Here is a 27,219-nt window from a genome sequence, read left to right on the forward strand (position 1 = left end):
GAAGAAGTTTAAGATGGGTGCAGATGCATTTACATTTGTAGGATACTGATACCAGACTGAATCTTAATACAGTTTCACTGTCTCCTTAAACATAATAAGCTGGACAAGAAGCAATGACAATCTGTTAGCAAGGGACATCGTAATTCAAAGTTCTACTGAAAGGAACATGGCACCTTGGAAAACAATTATTCCAAGCACGGGACAGAAAAACGTCAAAGACTAGTAAGGCAACTCAGAAGGGTACATGACCCTTTCCTGCACCCCTTTAAGGCTGATGCAATGCTTTCAGAGGCTAACACAGAAGGGTAAAGACAGTCTCCTTAAAACCCAAAGAAGAGATTGTAAAACTTCTCTTTGGATCCTGTCTGGAGTCACAGCTGGAAAAAAAAAGGAGCAGGGGTCCTAACAGAACAAATTTGAAAAGGCTATTTTTTTATTTTATTATTATTTTTGAGACAGAGTCTCGCTCTGTTGTCCAGGCTGCAGTGCAGTGGCATGATCTTGGCTCACTGCGACCTCCGTTTCCCGGGTTCAAGCGATTCTCCTGCCTCGGCCTTTCGAGTAGATGGAACTATAGGTGTGCACGCCACCAAGCCCCGCTAATTTTTTTGTATTTTTAGTAGAGAGGGGCTTTTGTCATGTTGCCCAGCCTGGTCTCAAACTACTGGCCTCAAGTGATCTGCCCACCTCAGCCTCCCAAAGTGCTGGGATTGCAGGCGTGAGCCATCATGCCTGGTGGATAAGGCTATTATTGATTAAAATTGGGATAACTTTAGCTTTAGAAAGTAGGACTGCAAAGATTGAAACACATCAAACATACAAAAATCCATGAGTTCATAATGATATTCCAAAAATATTTTCATAGTTAAAGGTGCTTAAGGAAGCAATTCATTAATTCGATAGCAATAAAGGGAAGGAATCAAGTATTTATCCTGCCTTTGCAGACATGACGGGGGAATTCTTCTCTATAGAAGAACTGTAGCTGATATATGCCAAAGGAATGAAAACATTAGCATGCTACCATTTAGTAAACCCTAACAAAATCATTCTAGCCACTGATTATCAATATCTGCTAAAATTATTGGGCGAAATGTTAATAGGGAACTTTAGAATAGATGGGTCAGGCTGACAACATTTGAACTGTTTGATCAGTTCTAACATCATTGGATAGTGAGAGATTTTGTGCCTCCTGAATAAAAAGCAAAAGCAAGTTCACAGCACCACCTACAAAGTATTCTTGGGTTTTTTGTTCTTTGTATTTCCTTGTCGCTCTGTCACCCAGGCTGGAGTGCAGTGGCACGATCTTGGCTCACTGCAACCTCCGCCTCCCAGGCTCAAGCGATTCTCTCACCTCAGCCTCCTGAGTAGCTGGGACCACAGGTGCGTGGCACCAGGCGTGGCTAATTTTTTGTATTTTGTGTAGAGATTGGGTTTTGTCTTATTCCTCAGGTTGGTTTTGAACTCCAGGGCTCAAGTGATCCTCTCACCTCGTCCTCCAAAGTGTCAGAATTACAGGTGTGAGCCACCGCGTCTGGCTCAAGTGAAACCCCGTCTCAACAGGGCTGGGCACGTTTGCTTATGCCTGTCATCCCAGCACTTCAGAGGCCCCGGCAGGTGGATCAGCTTAGGTCAGGAGTTTGAGACCAGCCTGACCAACATGGTGAAACCCTGTCTCTACTAAAAATATTAAAAAAAATTAGCTGGGCATGGTGGCAGGCACCTGTAATCCCAGCTACTTGGGAGACTGAGGCAAGAGAATCACTTGAACCCAGGTGGCAGAGGTTGAATTGAGCTGAGATTACACCATTGTACTCCAGCCTGGGTGACAGTGCAAGATTCTGTCTCAAAATACGTGTGTGTGTATGTGTATAAACACAATAAATTATTGTTTAGTGTAGTCACCTGTTGTGCTAGATCTTATTCTATCTAACTATATTTTTGCCCCCATTAACCATCCTCACTCCACTCCCACACCCACCACTACCCTTCCCAGCCTCTGGTAACCATCATTCTATTCTCTATCCCCATGAGTTTGTTTTACATTTTAGTTCTCACATATGAGTGAGACATGTGCAATTGGTCTTTCTGTGCCTGATTTCGCTTAATGTAATGTCCTCCAGTTCCATCTATGTTGTCACAAATGACGGAATTTCATTCTTTTTTTGGCTAATAGTCCATTGTGTACATGTACCACATTTTCCTTATTCATTTGTCTGTTGATGGACACTTAGGTTGTTTCCAAACCTTGGCTATTGTGAATAGTGCTGTGATAAACATGAGAGTGCAGATATCTCTTTGATACATTGATTTCCTTTCTTTGGGGTTGATATGGTTTGTCTGTTTCCCCAGCCAGATCTGAACTTGAATTGTATCTCCCAGGATTCCCACGTCTTATGGGAGAGACCCAAAGGGAGGTAATTGAACCATGGGGGCCGGTCTTTCCCATGCTATTCTCATGATAGTGAATAAGTCTCACCTGATCTGATGGGTTTATCAAGGGTTTCTACTTTTGCTTCTTCCTCATTTTCTCTTGCCGCCACCATGTAAGAAGTGCCTTTTGCCTCCAACTATGATTCTGAGGCCTCCTCAGCCATGTGGAACTATAAGTCCAATTAAACCTTTTTTCTTCCCAGTCTGGGGTATGTCTTTATCAGCAGTGTGAAAACAGAGTAATACACAGGTGTATACCTAGCAATGGGATTGCTGGATCATGTGGTAGCTCTATTTTTAGTTTGTCGAGCAACCTCCATACTGTTCTCCATAGTGGCTGTACGAATTTACCTTCCCACCAACAGTGTATGAGGGTTCTCTTTTCGCCACATCCTCAATCCTTGTCCGCATTTGTTATTGTCTGTCTTTTGGATGACAGCCATTTTAACTGGGGTGAGATGATATCTCGTGTGTGGTTTTTTTGTTTTTTCTTTTTTGAGACAGAGTCTCACTTAGTCGCCCAGGCTGGAGTGCAGTGGTGCGATCTCAGCTCACTGCAAGCTCTGCCTCCCGGGTTCACGCCATTCTCCTGCCTCAGCCTCCCAAGTAGCTGGGACTACAGGCGCCTGCCACCACGCCCAGCTAATTTTTGGTATTCTTAGCAGAGATGGGGTTTCACCATGTTAGCTAGGATGGTCTCAATCTCCTGACCTCGTGATCCACCGGCCTCGGCCTCCCAAAGTGCTGGGATTACAGGCGTGAGCCACCGTGCCCAGCCTGAAAAGACATTTTTATTTTTTATTTGTTTTTATTTATTTATTTTATTTTATTTTATTTTTTGAGACGGAGTCTCACTCTGTCACCCAGGCTGGAGTGCAGCGGTGCAATCTCGGCTCACTGCAAGCTCCGCCTCCCAGGTTCACGCCATTCTCCTGCCTCAGCCGCCAGAGTAGCTGGGACTACAGGCGCCTGCCACCACGCCCAGCTAAGTTTTTTTTGTATTTTTTAGTGGAGACGGGGTTTCACCATGTTAGCCAGGATGGCCTCGATCTCCTGACCTCGTGATCCGCCCGCCTTGGCCTCCCAAAGTGCTGGGATTACAAGCGTGAGCCACCGCGCCCGGCCCTGAAAAGACATTTTTGAGGCATTGTGGAAATGTGAACATGCCTGAATAGTGGATGATATTAAGGAATTGATTTTTGGGGGTGTAGTAATTATGTTATGGTTATTTTTTGAAATATCTTTACCAGGCGGGGCAACATAGCAAGACTGTGTCTCTACAAAAAAATGTTTTTAATTAGCTGGGGGTGGTGGTGCACGCCTGTAGTCCCAGCTACTAACTTAGGAGGTCATGGCAGGAGGATCGCTTGAGCATAGGAGTTTGAAGCTGCAGTGAGCCACGATCAAACCACTGCCCTCTACTGCACTTCACTCTGGGCAACAGGGCAAGACCCTGCCTCAAAAAAAAATTGTATTAAACTATATTAGAATGACACACTAAAGCACTTATAAGTAAAATGATATGTCTGGTATTTGCTTTAAAATTCTCTAGTAAAAAGAAAAAAAGTGGAAGTGGAGGGAATAGGTGAAAAAGAATGGCAGAAGGTAAAGAATTCGCTGATGGACAGGTATATGGGGTATATATGGGGTATATGAGGGCTTATTCTACTTTTGTGAGTTTTTGAGAATTTCCATAATAGAAACAATTAAAAAAAATTTTTTTTTGAGACAGGGTCTCTCTGTCGACCAGGCTGGAGTGCAGTGGTACGACCTCGGCTTACTGCAACCTCCACCTACCAGGTTCAAGCAATTCTCATGTCTCAGCCTCCTGAGTAGCTGTGATTACAGGTGTCCAGAGTAATTTCTGAATTTTTAGTAGAGTTGGGGTTTCACCATGTTGGCCAGGCTGTTCTTGAACTCCTGACCTCAGGTGATCCACCTGCCTCGGCCTCTCAAAGTACTGGGATTACAGGCCTGAGCTACCACGCTGGCCTAGAAACCAGTTGTAAATCCTGCTTTGCTTTTTCCTCTCTGAGGTATTTTGCTGCTAAAGAGCAAGGTTGAGCACTTCACACTTTATCTCAAAGTGCCTTTGAAGAGTAAAGCAAATCTCTCAACAGAGTATTCCAAGATAAAGAACAGCCATCTCCAAACTCATACCACAGTGAGGAACTGTGCTAGGTCGGGAGACTGTTTGGAGCCCGGGACACTGGGGGTTAATAGCCTGTCCCTGGCAGCTGAGCGTCCCCACAGCTGCCAGCAATTAGACTAGCTGGCAGTCCCCTTAGGAAACTCCTGCTGCCTGATGAGGACTAATTGCTTGCCGGCGTCTAAGTCCCCAATCGATAGAAATGGAAATCCATTAGGGAAAGGCTGGCGGGAGGGACTGCCTTCTGGGGAGGGCGCAGCCCTGCAGAGGCACAGGCCCAGCCAGGGTGGGTGCTGCCAACACTGCCAACACACCCTACCGTGGGTGCTGCCAACGCACCGTCCCTGGAAAACCACCCGGTGAAATGCTGTCCCCCAGAGAGTGTTCCTTTCCTCCTGACTGTGGTCTACCACTGAAGAAGCCTGTCTGCCCAACGTGGCATTACGACAGTTGCTTCTCAGAGAAACAAACCACGTGTCCTGGGAGAGTGGCAGAGGCCAAGGTCAGTGCAGACAGGGATGCTCTGTAAGGTTCGGTGCAGCTAAGCAAGGGGCCTAGCTGAGCTTTGAGTCAGGCAGTTTTCTGTAAGAAGCAGACTCAGTGCAGTGACTCGTAAGCAGCTACTGAAAATGCGTACTTCAGATCCCTGTCAGTTAGAAATTGTGTCCACACACCAGAGAGAATGGCAGTTTTCATGGGAATTATTTCAACCAGTGATATGCTGGTTTCTGAGAAAACAAAGATGAGTAAGACCTGGTCCTTACCTTAAAGAATCCTACCATCCGTGCAAGTTCAAAAACAACGTGATTCCAGAGGGACAATTTAAAATGCTTATGAGAACAAAATAAAACAAAATGAGGATTTCTAATCCCACCACCACCATCAAATTTTCTCACTTAATTGATTTTTTGGTTAAAACTACCCCTCCCACTCACAAGGAGTTTTGTTTTCAAACTATTTTGAAATTCAAGGCTATTATAATGAAGTATGTATCGTATTATTTGAGAAAATACATTTGTGAGCTTACTTTAGATAAGTTGCACAAGTTGGATACGGGTCATATAAAAAGTTCTTTCTTATCAGGAGTTCAGGAACAAAAAGTCCCTCTGTAAGATTATATGTAAAGATTATATTCAATTCAAACTGTGATTTTGTTTCTGCGGAAATAACATGCTTGTTGTTAAGAGTTTATGAAAATTAGACAAGAAAAGAACCACAGTATTATTTTGCAACTTTGTGCAGAGGCAGATTCTTGTCCCTCTTGCACTACAAGTGCAAGAATTCTGAACAGGGGCCAGGCATGGTGGCTCATGCCTGTAATCCCAGCACTTTGGGAGGCCAAGGTGGGTGGATTGCCCAAGCTCAGGGGTTCGAGACCACCCTGGGGTACGTGGCGAAACCCCGTCTCTTCTAAAAGTACAAAAATTAGTTGGATGTGGTGGTGAGTGCCTGTAGTCCCAGCTATGGGGGAGGCTGAGCACAGGAGAATTGCTTGAACTGGGGAGTCGGAGGTTGCAGTGAGCTGAGATTGCAGTACTGCACTCCAGCCTGGGTGACAGAACAAGATTCCATCTCAAAAAAAAAAAAAAAAAGAATTCTGAATGTAATTGAAGTAAAACTATTGTAAAGTTAAAAAATAAAGTGAAACGTGTTCTTGTTATTGACCTCAGATGTATTCTAGAACAACCTGTTTAAGCACTTAAAGCATTTGCTTTGTAAGGCATTGGATTCACAATCAGGTTCATTGCAAATGATCCATTCATTAAAAGAAGGTCTGGCACCCACAACTCATTTAAGTTGTATGTATGTATTAAAGGAACACTGAAACTGCATTTCTGTTAAAACGTTGATTGATATTTTCCCAAAGTAGTACCATATGACTTTTCATTGTAGACTTAAGACAATTTCAAATGCCAATTACCACATTATAGAGAAATCCTTAAAATTTCATCAGTGTTTTCTTTTAGAATAAGTGCTGCAGATGGTCACAGAAGAGACCCCTGTGGAAATGATCTTGATTTCACTGTACAGTTATGTCTCTGAGGCTATTGCCTATCAAATCACTTTTTGTTTAGGAGATTGCTTAATGGGAGTAAATTCTTACTATTCTTCCGTGCTGCTGAACAGGATGAGGTCATGCAGGAAGCCGAAAGGGACAGATGAATTTCAGCGACAGAACTCAGAAAGCCAACAGGAGAACAGACCTTGTCGGTGACTTGCAAATTCACTTGTTTAAAGTATTTTTTTTTTAATGTTTTCATAAAATAGCCTGATTATAAAGTAATGAGACTGGTTTTAGAAACTTCAAAAGAAAACAAATCTCATTGTTCTATGCTCAAAACCTATACTTTGTCATTTGATCCAAAGGAAGACATGTATTACTTACTACTGTGTTGGTCAATAAGAGGGGAAGAAGGAAAAGAAAGTGATCTGCTGGAGATGACACAATTGATGAACAGCAGGGCTGGTCCGAGAACCTGATTCTATCAATTTCTAATTCAATGTTCGTCCTTTACTTTTTTTTTTTTTTTTTTGAGATGGAGTCTTGCTCTGTCACCCAGGCTGGAGTACAGTGGCACAATCTCGGCTCACTGCAACCTCCGCCTCCCGGGTTCAAGCAATTCTCCTGCCTCAGCCTCCCGATTAGCGGGGATTACAGGCGCCCACCGCCGTGCCCAGCTAATTTTTGTATTTTTAGTAGAGATGGGTTTCACCATCTTGGCCAGGCTGGTCTCAAACCCCTGATCTCGTGATCCACCCGGCGTGGCCTCCCAAAGAGCTAGGATTCCAGGCGTGAGCCACTGTGCCCGGCCGAGCATCTTTTCATGGGAGTATTAGCCATTTGCATATTCTCTTTGGAGAAATGTCTATTTAGATCCTTTGCTCAGTTAGAAAATTGGGTTATTTATGTTTTTATTGAATTGTAAACGTTCTTTATATATTCTAGATATAAGTTGCTTATCAAATAGATAATTTGCAAATATTTCTCCCATTCAGTGAGTTGTCATTTAATTTTCTTGATGGTGTCTATTGAAGCACAAAAAGTCTCAATTTTGATAAAGTCTACTTTATTTTTTCTTGATATTTGTGCTTTTGGTGTCATATATAAAAAAACCCATTGCCGGCCGGGCATGGTGACTCACGCCTGTAATCGCAGCAGTTTGGGAGGCCAAGGCAGGCAGATCACCTGAGGTCAGGAGTTTGAGACCAGCCTGACCAACATGGAGAAACCCCATCTCTACTAAAAATACAAAATTAGCCGGGTGTGGTGGCACATGCCTGTAATCCCAGCTACTCAGGAGGCTGAGACAGGAGAATCGCTTGAACCTGGGAGGCAGAGGTTGCAGTGAGCCAAGATCACGCCATTGCACTCCAGCTTGGGCAATAAGAGCGAAACTCCATCTCAAAAAACAAAACAAAACAAAAACCATTGCCTAATCCAGGGGCACAAAGATTTACGCTATGTTTTCTAAGAATTTTATTTATTTTATTTTATTATTATGTTTTGAGACAGAGTCTTGTTCTATCACCCAAGGCTGGAGTGTGGTGGTACAATCTCGGCTCACTGCAACCTCCGCCTCCTGGGTTCAAGCAATTCTCCTGCCTCAGCCTCACGAGTAGCTGAGACTGCAGGTGTGTGCCATGCCCAGCTAATTTTTGTATTTTTCGTAGAGACGGGGTTTGACTATGTTGGCCAGGCTGGTCTAGAACTCCTGACCTCAGGTAATCCACCCACCTCAGCCTCCCAAAGTGCTAGGATTACAGGCATGAGCCACCACCATGCCCAGCAGGTGTCTACTGTTAAAGTGAGGGCATTGATTGGAAAAGAATGGGACCCTGTAACTTGGAATGGGGATGTGTGGGAAGACCCTGATGAAGCTGGGGTCAAGACAATGCTGATTCTCCTCCGGACCTACCCCTGACACCCCTGTTTGTTTCTAGACCTATAACTAAAGTCCCAGTGGGCTGGCCTCTAGAGGTGATGTTCCGAGTCTGACTCACGAGGAGGTGCGCTACACTTGAAAATAACTGCTCAAGTTTTGTAATTTATATAAGCAGCAATCTGGAGAACAGGCATAGGAATGGATATCAAGGGTGTGGGATAATGGTGGAAGGAATGTAAAGTTGGATCAGGCTGAATTTTTCGATATGGGCCCACTAAGCAGGGATTCTGCATTTAATATTGCAGCTCAGGGAGTTAAAAAAAGGTTCTAATAGTTTATTTGCTTGGTTAGCTGAAATATGGATCAAAAGATGGCCCACTGTGAACAAGCTGGAAATGCCTGATCTCCGTTGGTTTAATGTAGAGGAAGGGATCCAAGGGCTTAGGGAGATTGGGATGGTGGAGTGGATTAGTCACTTTAGACATACTCATCCCAGCTGGGAGGCTCAGAACACATACCCTTGACCAATGCTTTGTGAAATAGATTTGTGAGGGGAGCACCTGCATCCTTCAAGAGCTCTGTGATTGCTCTTCTCTGTATGTCAGATCTTACAGTGTGAACTGCAGTCACTCAATTAGAAAGTTTAAATGCAATGGGAATAATTGGATCCTGAGGTGGCCAGGGCCAAGTAGCAGCACTCAACTGTCAAAGGCAAGTTTGTTACCATAATGGGTGTAGTTACCATAATGGACAGCAGAGGCAAAGCAGCAATCAGAATAGTCTGGCTCATGTAGAGCTCTGGCATTGGCTAATTATCACAGTGTTCCTAGAAGTGAAATTGATAGGAAGCCTATTGCATTCTTACTTAATTTGTACTCAAATTAGTCTTTTGTTCAGGTCAAGTGGAAAAAGACTAATTTTGAGCTATAAAAATAGAGAATCGGCCAGGCGTGGTGGCTCACGCCTGTAATACCAGCACTTTGGGAGGCCAAGGTGGGTGGATCACGAGGTCAGGGGTTCGAGACCAGCCTGACCAACATGGTGAAACCCCGTCTCTACTAAAAATACAAAAATTAGCTGGGCATGGTGGCGGGTGCCTATAATCCCAGCTACTCAGGAGGCTGAGGCAGGAGAATTGCTTGAACCCGGGAGGCGGAGGTTGCAGTGAGCGGAGATCATGCCACTGCACTCCAGCCTGGGCAACAGAGCAAGCAAGACTCTGTCTCAAAAAAAAAAAAAAAAAAAAATAGAGAATCATGGTCCCTCAATCAAATTCCAGACTTGAACCAGTCTATAGACCCAGAGCCCCTTGAATGAAGGGGAGGCCAGGTCCCCTTGAGGAAGGACCCCACTACACTACCGACAATTTATACCATTAATACTTCTCCCATCCTTACCCAGGGAGACCTCTGGCCTTTTACCAGGGTAACTGTGCACTGGGGAGAAGGGAATGATCAGATCTTTCAGGGACTACTGGACACTGGCTCTGAGCTGATATTGATTCCAGGGGACCCAAAACGTCATTGTGGTCCTCCAGTTAAAGTAGGGCCTTATGGAGGTCAGGTAATTAATGGAGTTTTAGCACGGGTCCGACTTACAGTGGGTCCTGGACTCATCCTGTGGTCATTTCCCCAGTGCCAGAATATATAATTGACGTAGACATACTTAGCAGCTGGCAGAATTCCCACATTGGCCCCAACTGGTAGGGTGAAGGCTGTTATGGTGAGAAAGGCCAAATGGAAGCCATTAGAGCTGCTTCTACCTAGAAAAATAGTAAATGAAAAACAATATCACATCCCTGGAGGGACTGTGGAGATGAGTGCCACCATCAAGGACTTGAAAGATGCAGGGGTGGTGATTCCCACCACATCCCCATTCAGCTCTCCCATGTAGTCTGTGCAGAAGACAGATGCATCTTAGAGAATGAGAGTGGATTATCGTAAGCTTAACCAAGTGGTGACTCTAATTGCAGCTGCTGTACCAAATGTGGTTTCATTGCCTGAGCAAATTAACCATCTCCTGGTACCTGGTATGCAGCCATTGATTAGGCAAATGCCTTTTTCTCCATTCCTGTCCATAAGGCCCACCAGAAACAATTTGCCTTCAGATGGCAAGGCCAGCAATATGCCTTCACCGTCCTACCTCAGGGGTATATCAACTCTTTGGCTTTGTGTCATAATCTTGTTTTCAGACTTCTTTTTTTTTTTTTTTAAGTTTTTCTGGCTATAAGTTTATTCAATGCTAAATAATTCTCTCCAATTTTACTGAGGTGGCTGAGCACATCCACGACCAAATCCACCTCTAAACTGGAATTTGGTTGCTGACCCGGTCCCAGCCTTGTCTTTCTTGTGGGCACCAGGGGGCACAGCGCTCCGTCTGTAGCTGTCTCTGTTGGCTTCCCCTCTTGTGAGTCTTGCAGGTCGCTTACCCTCCAGACCTTTAGGCCGAGGCCTGCCGATGTCTGGATGGCTGTGGTGTAGGGTGGCAGGCACGATCTCCGGGATCAGATGGAGATAATCACGGAGACACTGGATACCCTCATTGGTAAGGTACCAGTAGAAACGTCTCCAGGCAAACTGTTCCTTCACGTAGCCTCGGGATTTGAGAGACTGCATGGCCTTCATGACGTGAAGGTTAAGCACACCCCTGTCTGCCAGCTGCAGGTCTTAGGCATGTGGACAGCCTTCTTGGCCACCATGACTCCCTCCTTAAAAAAGAGTTCATAAATGGCAATCGGTTCTTCTCAGGCAGCAGTGCGGATCGCGCAGCTGTACCTTAAGGTGCGCGGGAAAGGCCCGGAAGAGTAAATCCCCGCTTCTTGACGGGCGGCAGACCCCAAACCGCAGGGCTAAGGCCTTCGCACCCTCATTTCCTGCCACTCCTCCCCCCAACTAGAACTCCAGGGCCAGGCAGGGAGGCAGTCGGGGGAGTCCTGTCCCCAGGGAAAAAGCATGTCAGCGGGACACTGTCTCACTAGTCTTGTCTGGCTGGTCTCCACCACGCACTGGCTTCATCCTGTCCTCCTCCCTCGGACAGTCTTGGTCTACCAGCGGCTTTCTACCCCGTAAAATAAGCCTCCAGCCCCTGTCGCTACTCAGAAATGGGTGTGTGGGGAGTAGGAGAGAGGCCCCCCGCCCGCACTTTGGGGAGGAGCAGTCGCTAAGGCAGCAGGATGGCCCGGATGGGGGCGGATGGAAATCGAACTCCCCTGTTTGCAGAGATCTGGATCGCTTTTCTCTTCTGCAGGATGTCACGTTGGTCCACTACACGGATGACACTGTGCTGACTGGACCCAGCGAGTGAGATGTAGCAAACGCACTGGACTCATTGGTGAGACATGTCAGTGCCAGAGGATGGGAACTCAATCTGACTAAAATTCGGGGACCTTCTTCCGCAGTGAAATGTCTAGGGGTCCAACGGCGTGGGGCCTGTCGAGATACCGCTTTTCAGTGAAGGTTAAGCTGCTGCATTTGGCGTCTCCTTCCACCAAGAAAGGGCCAAGACACCCAGCGGGCCTATTTGGATTTGGAGGCAACACATTCCTCCTTTGGGTGTGTTACTCCGGCCCATTTATCAAGTGATCCAAAAGGCCATCAGTTTTGAGTGGAGTCCAGAATAGGAGGCTCTGCAGCAGGTCCAGGCTGCTGGAGGCAGGCACCATTGGAACTGCCACTCGGGCCATATGACCCAGCAGATGCAACGGTGCTTGAGGTGTCAGTGGCAGATAGGGATGCTGTTTGGAGTCTTTGGTAGGCAGGCGTGAGCCACCGCACTGGGCGCCGGCCAAGACTTTAAATAGGTGTTTTTCCAAAAGTAATTTTCACCAGTTATAGTTGTTTCATTAGAAAGAGGGTCTGTAGATCTTCTCACCCCCTTATTCCAGAAATTGTCTCAATGGATTTATTTTTAAATCTCATGTCTGTGTAAGACAAATTGTATCTTATAATATTTGGAACTTATCTAATGTCAGTGAGGTCAACTTCCCAATCCATGAAGACATACCTAAACATCCTAGATACAAAATCCTTACATTTCTGCTGGTGACAAAATGACTCATGACTTCTGGCCAGGCGCAGTGGCTCACACCTGTAATCCTAACACTTTGGGAGGCCAAGGCAGGTGGATCACCTGAGGTCAGGAGCTCAAGACCGGCCTGACCAACATGATGAAACCCTGTCTCTACGAAAAATACAAAATTAGCCAGGCATGATGGCGCACACCTGTAATCCCAGCTACTTGGAAGGCTGAGGCAGGAGAATCTCTTGAACCCAGGAGGCGGAGGTTGCCGAGTCAGTCAGCCGAGGTCGTGCCATTGCACTCCTGGCAACAACAGTAAAACTCCATCTAATTTAAAAAAAAAAAAAAAAGATTCATGACTTCCTATGCAGGCAACTGATTTTTTTGGGGGGACAGAATCTTGGCTCTGTCACCCAGGCTGGAATGCAGTAGTGCGATCTCGGCTCACTGCAACCTCTGCCTCCCAGATTCAAGAAAGTCTCGTGCCTCAGTCTCCTGAGTAGGTAGGACTACAGGTGCACGCCACCATGCCTGGCTAATTTTTTTTTTTTTTTTGAGATGGAGTCTTGCTCTGTCGCCAGGCTGGAGTGCAGTGGCGCCATCTCGGCTCACTGCAACCTCCGCCTCCTAGGTTCATGCCATTCTCCTGCCTCCGCCTGCCGCTGGGAATACAGGCGCATGCCACCATGCCCAGCTAATTTTTATATTTTTAGTAGAGACGGGGTTTCACCATGGTGTCCAGGATGGTCTCAATCTCTGATGTCGTGATCTACCTGCCCCGGCCTCCCAAAGTGCTGGGATTACAGGCGTGAGCCATCACGCCCTAATTTTTTTTTGTATTTTTAGTAGAGACGGGGTTTTGCCATATTGTCCAGCCTGGACTTGAACTCCTGACCTCAAGTGATTGGCCCACCACGTCCTCCCAAAGTGCTGTGATTACAGGCATGAGCCATTGCGCCTGGCCCCAGGCAACAGATTTGATCCTAGGTAGTTTGAATTGTTAAGAGTTCATTTTGACCTGAAATATGCCTCTAATTAATAACAGTTTGAAAGTACATAAATTTTCTAATCCATATTGTATTAAACAATTTGTCAAATATTCGAGGCCAGGCATCAATTCTCCCTTTATTATTTTCTTTTTAAAGTTAGTTAATCTTCAGCTTTTCTTCAAATGAGGAAGTTTCTGAACCTCTAAACACCCTGGTCACCTTTCCTTGAATGTGTCTCTTAAAATCAGCCTTAAATTAAATGCAAAAATCTAAATGTAATCTGGGTAATTCAGTGTATGAAATTATTATTTTCAGTACAGATGTATAGAAAGTAAATAAATGGATGGATAGAGTAATGACATAGATGGACAAATGATTAGGTGAATACCTTCCAAAAATATATTTACTCAAACTGCAGAAGACAAAATAGTATATTTTGATAGGATATATAGATATATATTTGATATAGTATATATTATAGATAGTATATATATTTGATAGTATATATATTTAATAGTGTATGTAGATGTGACACCCACTGTCTATTTAGAGCTGGGATGTGAGGAACTCCGCTCCCCTACAAATCTCACTTCACACAGGATCAAGCCCTTCAAATGCTTCTGGGTGAGTGAAGTTTGCCTCTCGTTCACTTCAGAAATAGTAAGTACACAAGGAGAGGCCGAGAGGAGCCAAGAGAGCAGAATCTGGCTTCAGTGTCCACCCTGCACTGACACTGGATACGTAATGAAGTAGGCTCTTTGGGTGTGTGCTTCTGGAAATTGTCTCAGTAACAGAACTCAGAATGGCCACTTGGGTAGAACCAACACAGACCACGTGTTGGCAAAAAATGCTTATGTCTAGCCCAGAGGTTTGTGTCCAGTCAGTGTGGACCGCTGCTACAGACCAGATGTTTGTGACCCCCTCCAAATTCGACTGTTAAATCCTAAGTTCTAATGTTATAGTATTTGGAGGTGGGGGTGTTGGGAGGTGATTAGGTCACAAGGGTGGAGCCCTCCTGAATGCAATTGGTACCTTTTTTTTTTTTTTTTTTTTTTTGAGGTGGAGTCTCGCTCTGTAGCTCAGGCTGGAGTGCAGTGGCATGATCTCGGCTCACCTCAACCTCTGCCTCCCGAGTTCAAGTGATTCTCCTGCCTCAGCCTCCTGAGTAGCTGGGATTACAGGTGTGCGCCACCACACCCGGCTAATTTTTAGTAGAGACGGGGTTTCACCATGTTAGTCAGGCTGGTCTCGATCTCCTGACTTCGTGATTCACCTACCTCGGCCTTGCAAAGTTCTGGGATTACAGGCTTGAGCCACCGCGCCCGGCCATTGGTGCCTTTTTAAGGAGAACCCGGAGAACAGCCTTGCCCCTTCCACCATGTGAGGTAACAATGAGAAGGCTTCATCTGTGGACCAGAAAGCAGGCCCTCACCAGATATCCAACCTGCCAGTTCCTTGATCTTGGACTTCCCAGCCTCCAGAACTGTGAGAAATAAATTTATGTTGTTTATAAGCCACCTAATTTATGGCATTTTGCTGTAGTAGCCCAAATAGACTAAGACAACCACCAAGTTCTTCTGGGAGGGAGGGCCTAGACCAAAACAGATCTAGTTTTGATTTTTTTTTTTTTTGAGATGGAGTTTTGCTCTTGTTGCCCAGGCTGGAGTGCAATGGTGTGATCTCAGCTCACTGCAACCTCTGCTTCCTGGGTTCAAGTGATTCTCCTGCCTCAGCCTCCTGAGTAGCTGGGACTATAGGCAACACGCCACCATGCCCAGCTAATTTTGTATTTTTAGTAGAGATGGGGTTTCTCCATGTTGGTCAGGCTGGTCTCGAACTCCCAACCTCAGGTGATCTGCCTGCCTAGGCCTCCTGAAGTGCTGGGATTACAGGCGTGAGCCACCGCGGCTGGCCCTCTATTTTTGATTTTAACTCAACTCATTTGTTTCTGTTCCTGGGTAGAGAGCATAATCTCTGAATCTCAGAGTGTCAAATATTAAAAGAGGACACTGTTCTCAGAAGGTTGCTTGGTGCGGGGAGGGGGATGCATATGTAGTATCTTGCAAGTGTTTACATCACAAATCATCCTTAACTACACATAGTATTAACTGGAGAGAAGCAGAGCCATGGAAGATACATATGAAACTAGGAGAAGCTTTAGCTTGGACAATGAATATTTGGAAGGTAGAAGCTTGTGAATGGCCCTGAAGTGGAAAGACCTTGAAGTTATCTCTTCCTTGCCTGTGGCATGTCCATAAGGAACCTATTTTAGAGGAAGACCCAATTTTGTTTCCCAGATTGCCACTTTCATAGGGAGGAACAATGACAAAGGAAGAAGGATTAGACGGCCAGCAAAAATGTGACACTCTAAAATGGGTGTACTGCCTGACACATCTCCAAGGTTATCTCAGGCTTTCTTTTTCTTTCTTTTTAATTTTTTTTTTTTGGTATCTCAGGCTTTCTTTATACTTGAATTATTTCATAACTTTATAAATTGTAAAGAAAAAAAAAGGGTAGAAATACAAATAACTTGTCCAGAGAAATCGAAATGAACTTTTTTGGTGGTGGAGATGGAATTGATTATTGCCTTGTGGGATACTGACCAGTTTTGTACTGTTAGGAAATTTATTTCTGCATTCTTGACTGCCTGTATATGTGTGTTATTTGACTTCTCTTTGGACCTGTTATAACATCTTACTGGTTCCCTCATGAAGCCGTGAGTTTACTAAAATCTTTGACATGTGTTTATTTTATTTATATTTCTGAGTGTCACAATTTTATCCTTTAGATAATTATTGTTGAAATAGTTCTCAGGCCAGGAGCAGTGGTTCACGCCTATAATCCCAGCAGGCGAGCTGGGATTTGGGAGGCCAAGGCAGGTAGATTGCTTGAGCTCAGGAGTTTGAGACCAGTCTGGATAACATGGAAAACCCTGTCTCTACAGAAAATTTAAAAATTAGCCTGGCATGGTAGCGTGTGGCTGTGGTCCCAGTTACTTGGGAGGCTGAGGTGGGAAGATCACTTGAGCCCAGGAGGCGGAGGATGCAGTGAGCTGAGATTAGGCCACTGCACTCCAGCCTAGATAATATAGATAACAGAGCGAAACTCTGTTTAAAAAAAAAAAAAAAAAATTAGGACAGGCGTGGTGACTTATGCCTGTAATCCCAGCATTTTGGGAGGCTGAAGCGGGTGGATCACCTGAGGTCAGGAGTTTGAGACCAGCCTGACCAACATGGTAAAACCCCATCTCTACTGAAAATAAAAAATTAGCCGGGCATGGTGGTGGGTACCTGTAGTCCAGCTACTTGGGAGGCTGAGGCAGGAGAATTGCTTGAACCCGGGAGGCAGAGGTTGCAGTGAGTCAAGATCACACCACTGCACTTTAGCCTGGGTGACAGAGCGAGACTCCATCAAAAAAAAAGTATATGTATTGTGGGATAGAATTTCAGCTAGGTGTTTCATCTTTATAACTGCTGTTAAATGCCACTCTGGGTCACAGGTAAATCTTTGCCTGTAATGTAAAAGTCCTAATATTTGTTGGTTGGAATAATCTCCAATGCAGTCAATTCACGTCTGTGGAGCATGTAACATGTCACTTCCTGATCTTGTCCTGTTTTTTCATCACAAAGAAATTATTATTGGAAAGGAAGGGGGCTGAGTTCTATTTTGTGTTGGGGAAGTAACAGGGATGCCTGGTAGAGAGAAGGCCCAATAGCCCCATGGGTCAGACCATGAAGAGGAGAAAGAGAAAAGGAGCTTCAGGAATAGGGTAGATCTACGGCAATCCTGAGAGGTCTGAGAATCCCAGATTCTCTAAGGCAAGGATTCTCAAAGTGCAATCCCAGGCCAAGTTCAGCGGCGCCTGGGAGCCTGTTAGAAATGTGGAATCTCAGCCGGGCACGGTGGCTCACGCCTGTAATCCCAGCACTTTGGGAGGCTAAGGTGGGTGGATCACGAGGTCAAGAGATGGAGCCCATCCTGGCTAACACAGTGAAACCCCATCTCTACTAAAAATACAAAAAATTAGCCAGGTGTGGTGACGGGCACCTGTAGTTACAGCTACTTGGGAGGCTGAGGCAGGAGAATGGCGTGAACCTGGGAGGCGGAGCTTGCAGAGAGTCGAGATCACGCCATTGCACTCCAGCCCAGGTGACTGAGTGAGACTCCGTCTAAAAAGAAAAAAAAAAATAAAGTGGAATCTTGGCCAGGGCGGTGGCTCATGCCTGTTATCCCAGCACTTTAGGAGGCCAAGGCGAGTGGATCACCTGAGGTCAGGAGTTCAAGACCAGCCTGGCCAACATGGCGAAACCCCTGTCTTTACTAAAAATACAAAAATTAGCTGGGCATGGTGGTGGGTTCTTGTAATCCCAGCTACTCGGGAGGCTGAGGTGGGAGAATTGCTTGAACATGGGAGGCGGAGGTTGCAGTGAGCCAAGATCGCCCCATTGCGCTCCAGCCTGGGTGACAAAGCAAAACTCCGTCTCGAAAAGAAAAGAAATGTGGAATCTCAGGCCTCACCCCAGATACTGAATCAAAGTCTGCGTTTAATGAGGTCACCTGGTAATTTGTATTCACATGAAGTTTGAGAAGCACTAGTACAAAACAAGAATTTTACCATTTTGTGTCCCAATGGTCTTGCCTTATTTAGGACTCTATAATAGAGTCACCCTAAAATGCACTTGGACTTGGGAAGTACTTGGAACAGGGCTCATGATCGCATAGAATAAAGTGGTTCCTTATGCTGTCTATCCCTGTGTTAGCTCACAGCTGGCCCTCAAGACTCAGTCAAGGAGTATTTGATAAGTCCTGTAAGCAAAGTACTAAGACATATGTTATGAAGAATATATTTTATTTTCATATCATTAAATTATTCATTTTTGGAGACAGGGTCTCACTCTGTCACCCAGGCTGGAGTGCAGTGGCACAATCTTGGCTCACTGCAGACTTGACCTCCTGGGTTCAAGCCATCCTTCAGACTCCAAGTAGCTGGGACCACGGGCATGTGCTACCATGCCTGGCTAATTTTTTATTTTGTGTAGAGACGAGGTTTTGCCATACTGCTCAGGCTGATCTCAAACTCCTGGGCTCCAGCAATCCTCCCACCTTGGCCTCTCAAATTGCTGGGACTACAGGCATGAGCCACTATGCCCAGCCAAAGGAAAAAAAAAAAAAAAAATATATATATATATATATATGAAACCTCAGTTTTTGTGACACAGACACACTGTCCTCAAATGAGGAAATAATCTAGCTATTACCCTATGCTAAGGTTAGTCTCTACACTAACACTCTAATTAGACTTTTTTAGATTCTAACATCAGTAGCTACCATGAGAAATTAGGCGTGCTGCTTTACTCAATGTTTCATTCAACCAAATGTAAAATACATCCTATTATATTTGTTCTTACTCTGTGCGCACTCTGTTGTTCATTAGATGAATCCAATTTAAATACGACACTGAAAATTTAAGAATAGTTTCAGAAGCCCTCTGCTAAGTAAATGCAATTTCAATTTTAAGACAATACTGTATAAAGAAAACAATAATAATGGGTGTGGATGGCTTGTACTAATTACTTCAAGATTATCCAGAGAAAGAAATTATATCGTTTACCGATGAATTTGATTGTCTTTCAAAATGGTCAGATTACAGTTTCTTTTCTACCTGTACTGGCCAGGAGTGACCAGTTCGCATGAACCAACCAATAGGCATTCATTATTGAGTGCCTGTTGTATAACAAACACTGGGGAGGATATCTAAGCAGAGGATACAAAATTTGTTTTCCAGGGATTTATAGTCTGGACTGGGAGAAAAAGTACATGCACATAAAAACACAAGTCTTAAATGGAGGGTGCAGACAAGTGCGGAAGCCAACTCTGGCCCAGGATGATCAGGAAAGCATCACAGAACATGTAGGATTTGAGCTGGGCCTTGAAGCTCAACCTAGGTGGAGCAAAATGATAGACTCAGTGACTGCCTTGAGTGACATACTCTCCTTCAGACGTGGTGCTTGTGATGCTTTTCCCAAAAGAAAGGTTTTCTTAGGACCTTCCCATATCTGAGGTCCAATTCTAAAGTCCAAATCTGTTATACTAGGGTATTAGCCATCCTGTAAAGAAAGCGATCATTTTGGGTGGTATATTAGTCTGTTCTCATACTGCAATAAAGAACTACCTGAGATTAGGCAATTTATGAAGAAAAAAGGTTTTTGTTTTGTTTTGTTTTGTTTTTGAGATGGAGTCTCACTCTTGTCGCCCAGACTGGAGTGCAATGGCGTCAATTCGGCTCACTGCAAACTCTGCCTCCCAGGTTTAAGTGATTCTCCTGCCTCAGCCTCCCCAGTAGCTGGGATTATAGGTACGTGCCACCACGCCTGGCTAATTTTTGTATTTTTAGTAGAGACGGGGTTTCGCCATGTTGGCCAGGCCGGTCTCGAACTCCTGACCTCAGATGATCCACCCACCTTGGCCTCTCACAGTGTTGGGATTACAGGAGTGAGTCACCATGCCCGGCCTTATTTTTATTTTTTAATTTTTTATTTCTTTTGGGAAAAGGGTCTCGCTGTGTGTCCCAGACTAGAGTGCAGTGGCGTGATCTCAGCTTACTGCAACCTCTGCCTCCTGAACTCAAGCAGTTCTCACACCTCAGCCTCCCAAGTAGCTGTGGCTACAGATGTGTGCCACCAGGCCTGGCTAATTTTTGTATTTTTAGTAGAGACAGGGTTTCACCATGTTGGCTAGGCTGGTCTCGGACTCCTGACCTCAAATGACCCACCCACCCGAGCCTTCCAAAGTGCTGGGATTACAGACGTGAGCCACCGCGCCTGGCCACCACACACTTTTAAACCATCAGATCTCATGAGAACTCACTCACTATCACGAGAAAGGCAAGAGAGAGGCCAGATGTGTGGCTCACACCTGTAATCTCAGCACTTTGGGAAGCTGAGGCAGGCGGATCACCTGAGGTCGGGAGTTCGAGTCCAGCCTGACCAACATGGAGAAACCCTGTCTCTACTAAAAATACAAAATTAGCCGAGTGTGGTGGCGGGTGCCTGTAATCCCAGCTATTTGGGAGGCTGAGGCAGCAGAATCGCTTGAACCCGGGAGGCAGAGTTTGTGGGTGAGCCGAGATGGTGCCACTGTACTCCAGCCTGGGCAATGAGAGCAAAACTCTATCTCAAAAAAAAAAAAAAAAAAAAAAGACCAGCAAGGAAGAAATCTGTCCCCATGATCCAGTCACCTCCCACCAGGTCCCTCCTCCAATTCGACAGGAGATTTGGATAGGGACACAATGGTAACACATGATAACTTAGCTAACGTGGCAGGGAGCTTTGTCCACTTACTTGGCCAAAATGCTAATTTATTAACTTCATTTTATTATCGTTGGGGATTTTTTCCCCTTCTCCTTTGGCCAAGCATAATTCTAGTTGAAAACAATCACGTGAAGCTATACAGCAACCTCTCCCCACCCCTTTAATTACATGTTTACTATGCACCCCGGGGCCGTGCTCTTCACACACGGGGCTTCATAAATATTGCAGGCAGACGGATTAACTAAAAGAACTATCTGGTGAAGCTCTCTAGCCTATATTTTCTAGGCTACAAGAAGAGAAAGTACTCAACAGCCAAAGAAGGAAAAGAAGTCTGGGCTATGATTGCCAGTTGGCTTTTATAGTAGTAGAGCAGCATGTTATTTTGTTTCTCAATCAACCTAACTTACTTGAAAGCTAAATTTAAAAGAAGAGGTCTCTAATAGTAGACTAAAAACTAATTTTCAAAAGATTAAAAACATGATCTCATACAAATATAAAATGAGGCTGGGCGTGGTGGCTCATTCCTGTAATCCTAGCACTTTGGGAGCCTGAGGTGGGTGTTATTGTTTCAGCCCAGGAGTTTAAGACCAGCCTGGGAAACATGGCGAGACCCGATCTCTACAAAAGATAAAAAAAAATTAGCAGGTGTGGTGGCTCATGCATATAGTCCCAGCTGCTCTGGACACTGAGATGGGAGGATCACTGGGTCCAGGAGGTTGTGGCTGCTGTGATCATGCCTCTGCATTCCAGCAGAGGCAACAGAGTGAGACCCTGTCTCAAAACAACAAAACAAAAAAAATATATAAAATGAACATGTGGTCAAACATTGTATTCAATTTGTTAGTTAATGAGGGAATCGTAAAAGACTAGGTTCACATAGGAATTTGAGGAGATAGGTATTTATAACAATGTAATAAAGAAATGTTAGGTTCTTTTTTTTTTTGGAGATGGAGTCTCACCCTGTCACCCAGCCTGGAGTGCGGTGGCACCATCTCAGCTCACTGCAAACTCTGCCTCCCAGGTTCAAGCAATTCTCTGCCTCAGCCTCCCAAGTAGCTGGGATTACAGGTGCCCACCACCACGCCTGGCTAATTTTGTATTTTTAGTAGAGATGGGGTTTCACCATCTTGGCCAGGCTGGTCTCAAACTCCTGACCTTGTGATCCACCCGCCTCAGCTTCCCAAAGTGCTGGGATTACAGGTGTGAGCCACTGCACCCGGCCGAAATGTCAGATTCTTTATACAGTCAGTAGGTTAGATATAAAACTATTTAATGTCATACAGGGCCATAAGCCACAACCTCTGGGGTTATCTTTCACAATGGGCAGAACTTACTTCCATCTCTAACTGGACAAGAACCTACAAGTTAACCTCTGTGCCTACAGAGTTGTCAAATAACCCAGTTATTAGACAGTCAGTCAAAGGAACAAGCCCAGCAGTGCACTGAAAGAACACCTAGTGTATTAAGCCGTCCTTGGACTGCTATAAAGAAGTACCTGAGACTGGGTAATTGATAAGAAAAGAGGTTTAATTGGCTCAGGGATCTGCAGGCTGTACAGGAAGCATAGCAGCTTCTGCTTCTCCGGAGGCCTCCAGAAACGTCCAGTCAAGGCGGAAGAAGAAGGGGAAGTCGGCTCATCACATGGGGAAGCAGGAACAAGAGAGAGAAGGGGGGAGGTGCCACATGCTTTCAAATGACCAGGTCTGGCTCGGCAGGGCGCGGTGGCTCAGGCCTGTAATCCCAGCACTTTGGGAGGCCGAGGTGAGCAGATCACAAGGTCAGGAGATCGAGACCATCCTGGCTAACACTGTGAAATCCCGTCTCTACTAAAAATACAAAAAATTAGCCGGGTGTGGTGGTGGGCGCCTGTAGTCCCAGCTACTCAGGAGGCTGAGGCAGGAGAATGGCGTGAACCCGGGAGGCAGAGCTTGCAATGAGCTGATTTTGCACCACTGCACTCCAGCCTGGGTGACAGAGTGAGACACCATCTCAGAAAAAAAAAAAGACCACGTCTCCTGTGAGCTCAGGGCGCAAGCTCACTTATCACCAAGGGGCTAGCCCAAGCCATTCATGAGGGATCCACTGCCATAATCCAAACACCTCCCTCTAATCCCCACCTCCAACACTGAGGATTACTTTTCCACATGAGATCTGGGCAGGGACAAAAACCCAAACTGTATCGCTTGGGAATCTTGCGTGTCTCCTTCCAAGTTTTGAATAATTTCTCTGACATTGAGAAGAGGCTCTCAAAAGGCAATGGTGAAGGTCCAGCATCATATTAGAATAGTATGCAGATCTTTATAATGAAGATGACACTGTATCGACTATAAAAGAACATTGTCAGGAGAGGTACTCATCTTGTACAGTTTGAGGAAACACAATTTAAGTAATGACCAGACTCAGAGAAGTAGGGCAAAAACAATATTCCAGTGAACAGTAATGGGTGCAGAGGTCACCTACATGACAACCTCAATGACCTGGAACCCTGTTGAGAGCCAATCTAGTTATAAACTTAAAGCGTATTTAAGTCTAGTTTTAGATTTAATCCTAATGATTTTACTAATCTGGAGAATGCTAGCCATAGTCACACAGCAGCAGAGATAAGCCATTATAAAGAAATAAATAATCTATAAGCATCTAGGCCCATTTAGTTATAGTCTATAGCCTTGTAAACCAGCATCTTTTTTTTTTTATCTTATTAGTATTGTTATTTTTTATTACACTTTAAGTTCTAGGGTACCTGTGCACAAAGTGCAGGTTTGTTCCTTATGTATACATGTGCCATGTTGGTGTGCTGCACCCATTAACTCGTCATTTAACATTAGGTATATCTCCTAATGCTATCCCTCCCCTCTTCCCCCACCCCACGACAGTCCCTGGTGTGTGATGTTCCTCTTCCTGTGTCCGAGTGTTCTCATTGTTCAATTCCCACCTATGAGTGAGAACATGTGGTGTTTGGTTTTCTGTCCTTGTGATAGTTTGCTGAGAATGATGGTTTCCAGCTTCATCCATGTCCCTACAAAGGACATGAACTCATCCTTTTTTATGGCTGCATAGTATTCCATGGTGTATATGTGCCACATTTTCTTAATCCAGTCTATCATTGATGGACATCTGGGTTGATTCCAAGTCTTTGCTGTTGTGAATAGTGCCACAATAAACATACATGTGCATGTGTCTTTATAGCAGTATGATTTACAATCCTTTGGGGATATACCCAGTAATGGGATGGCTGGGTCAAATGGTATTTCTAGTTCTAGATCCTGGAGGAATTGCCACACTGTCTTCCACAATGGTTGAACTAGTTTACAGTCCCACCAACAGTGTAAAAGTGTTCCTATTTCTCCACATCCTCTCCAGCACCTGTCGTTTCCTGACTTTTTAATGATTGCCATTCTAACTGGTGTGAGATGGTATCTCATTGTGGTTTTGACTTGCATTTCTCTGATGGCCAGTGATGATGAGCATTTTTTCATGTGTCTGTTGGCTGCATAAATGTCTTCTTTTGAGAAGGGTCTGTTCATATACTTCGCCCACTTGTTGATGGGGTTGTTTGTTTTTTTCTTGTAAATTTGTTTGAGTTCTTTGTAGATTCTGGACATTAGCCCTTTGTCAGATGAGTAGATTGCAAAAATTTTCTCCCATTCTGTAGGTTGCCTGTTCACTCTGATGGTAGTTTCTTTTGCTGTGCAGAAGCTCTTTAGTTTAATTAGATCCCATTTGTCAATTTTAGCTTTTGTTGCCATTGCTTTTGGTGTTTTAGACATGAAGTCCTTGCCCAAGCCTATGTCCTGAATGGTATTGCCTAGGTTTTCTTCTAGGGTTTTTATGGTTTTAGGTCTAACATTTAAGTCTTTAATCCATCTTGAATTAATTGTTGTATAAGGTGTAAGGAAGGGATCCAGTTTCAGCTTTCTACATATGGCTTGCCAGTTTTCCCAGCACCATTTATTAAATAGGGAATCCTTTCCCCATTTCTTGTTTTTGTCAGATTTGTCAAAGATCAGATGGTTGTAGATGTGTGCTATTATTTCTGAGGGCTCAGTTCTGTTCCATTGGTCTATATCTCTGTTTTGGTACCAGTACCATGCTGTTTTGGTTACTGTAGCCTCATAGTATAGTTTGAAGTCAGGTAGCATGAGGCCTCCAGCTTTGTTCTTTTGGCTTAGGATTGTCTTGGCAATGCGGGCTCTTTTTTGGTTCCATATGAACTTTAAAGTAGTTTTTTCCAATTCTGTGAAGAAAGTCATTGGTAGCTTAATGGGGATGGCATTGAATCTATAAATTACCTTGGGCAGTATGGCCATTTTCACGATATTGTTTCTACCTATCCATGAGCATGGAATGTTCTTCCATTTCTTTGTGTCCTCTTTTATTTCATTGAGCAGTGTTTTGTAGTTCTCTTTGAAGAGGTCCTTCACATCCCTTGTAAGTTGGATTCCTAGGTATTTTATTCTCTTTGAAGCAATTGTGAATGGGAGTTCACTCATGATTTAGCTCTCTGTTGGTCTGTTATTGGTGTATAAGAATGCTTGTGATTTTTGCACATTGATTTTTGTATCCTGAGACTTTGCTGAAGTTGCTTATCAGCTTAAGGAGATTTTGGGCTGAGACGATGGGGTTTTCTAAATATACAATCATGTCATCTGCAAACAGGGACAATTTGACTTTCTCTTTTCCTAATCGAATACCCTTTATTTCTTTCTCCTGCCTGATTGCTCTGGCCAGAACTTCCAACACTATGTTGAATAGGAGTGGTGAGAGAGGGCATCCCTGTCTTGTGCCAGTTTTCAAAGGGAATGTTTCCAGTTTTTGCCCATTCAGCATGATATTGGCTGTGGGTTTGTCATAGATAGCTCTTATTATTTTGAGATACGTCCTATCAATACCTAATTTATTGAGAGTTTTTAGCATGAAGGGTTGTTGAATTTTGTCAAAGGCCTTTTCTGCATCTAGTGAGGTAATCATGTGGTTTTTGCCTTTGTTTCTGTTTATATGCTGGATTACATTTATTCATTTGCATATGTTGAACCAGCCTTGCATCCCAGGGATGAAGCCCACTTGATCATGGTGGATAAGCTTTTTGATGTGCTGCTGGATTTGGTTTGCCAGTATTTTATTGAGGATTTTTGCATTGATGTTCATCAGGGATATTGGTCTATAATTCTCTTTTTTTGTTGTGTCTCTGCCAGGCTTTGGTATCAGGATGATGCTGGCCTCATAAAATGAGTTAGGTCACAAGGTCAGGAGATCGAGACCACGGTGAAACCCCGTCTCTACTAAACATACAAAAAAAAATTAGCCGGGCGTGGTGGCGGGCGCCTGTAGTCCCAGCTACTCGGAGAGGCTGAGGCAGGAGAATGGCGTGAACCCGGGAGGCGGTGCGCCACTGCACTCCAGCCTGGGTGACAGAGCAAGACTCCGTCTCAAAAAAAAAAAAAAAAAAAAAAAAAAAAAAAAAAAAGTTAGGGAGGATTCCCTAGAAGGAATGGTACCAGTTCCTCCTTGTACCTCTGGTATAATTTGGCTGTGAATCCGTCTGGTCCTGGACTTCTTTTGGTTGGTAGGCTATTAATTATTGCCTCAATTTCAGAGCCTGTTATTGGTCTATTTAGGGATTCAACTTCTTCCTGGTTTAGTCTTGGGAGGGTGTATTGTCCAGGAACTTATCCATTTCTTCTAGATTTTCTAGTTTATTCGCGTAGAGGTGTTTATAGTATTTTCTGATGGTAGTTTGTATTTCTGTGGTGATATCCCCTTTATCATTTTTTATTACGTCTATTTGATTCTTCTCTCTTTTCTTCATTAGTCTTGCTAGCAGTCTATCAATTTTGTTGATCTTTTCAAAAAACCAGCTCCTGGATTCATTGATTTTTTGAAGGGTTTTTTGTGTCTCTATCTCCCTCAGTTCTGCTCTGATCTTAGTTATTTCTTGCCTTCTGTTATCTTTTGAATGTGTTTGCTCTTGCTTCTCTAGATCTTTTAATTGTGATGTTAGGGTGTCAATTTTAGATCTTTCCTGCTTTCTCTTGTGGGCATTTAGTGCTATAAATTTCCCTCTACACACTGCTTTAAATGTGTCCCAGAGATTCTGGTATGTTGTGTCTTTGTTCTCATTGGTTTCAAATAACTTCTTTATTTCTGCCTTCATTTCGTTATGTACCCAGTAGTCATTCAGGAGCAGGTTGTTCAGTTTCCATGTAGTTGAGCGGTTTTGAGTGAGTTTCTTAATCCTGAGTTCTAGTTTGATTGCACTGTGGTCTGAGAGACAGTTTGTTATAATTTCTGTTCTTTTACATTTGCTGAGGAGTGCTTTACTTCCACCTGTGTGGTCAATTTTGGAATAAGTGCGATGTGCTGAGAAGGATGTATATTCTGTTGATTTGGGGTGGAGAGTTCTGTAGATGTCTATTAGGTCTGCTTGTTGCAGAGCTGAGTTC

The 27,219-nt window shown here is 44.3% G+C and overlaps 1 non-coding gene and 1 pseudogene across 1 annotated transcript; one reads left to right on the forward strand and one right to left on the reverse strand.

The window, feature by feature from the left end:
- The first annotated feature begins 257 nt into the window (after positions 1–257).
- Positions 258–379, forward strand: LOC116809925 (small nucleolar RNA SNORA26). The gene has a single exon (XR_004370089.1). It is a non-coding gene; the product is annotated as a small nucleolar RNA SNORA26 (small nucleolar RNA).
- Positions 380–10,724: 10,345 nt separating this feature from the next.
- LOC116813479 (small ribosomal subunit protein eS10-like) lies at positions 10,725–11,477 on the reverse strand (annotated as a pseudogene).
- Between the last annotated feature and the right edge of the window lie 15,742 nt (positions 11,478–27,219).

Source organism: Hylobates moloch, unplaced genomic scaffold (genome assembly GCF_009828535.3).
Source record: "Hylobates moloch isolate HMO894 unplaced genomic scaffold, HMol_V3 SCAFFOLD_1, whole genome shotgun sequence".
Taxonomy (NCBI): domain Eukaryota; kingdom Metazoa; phylum Chordata; class Mammalia; order Primates; family Hylobatidae; genus Hylobates; species Hylobates moloch.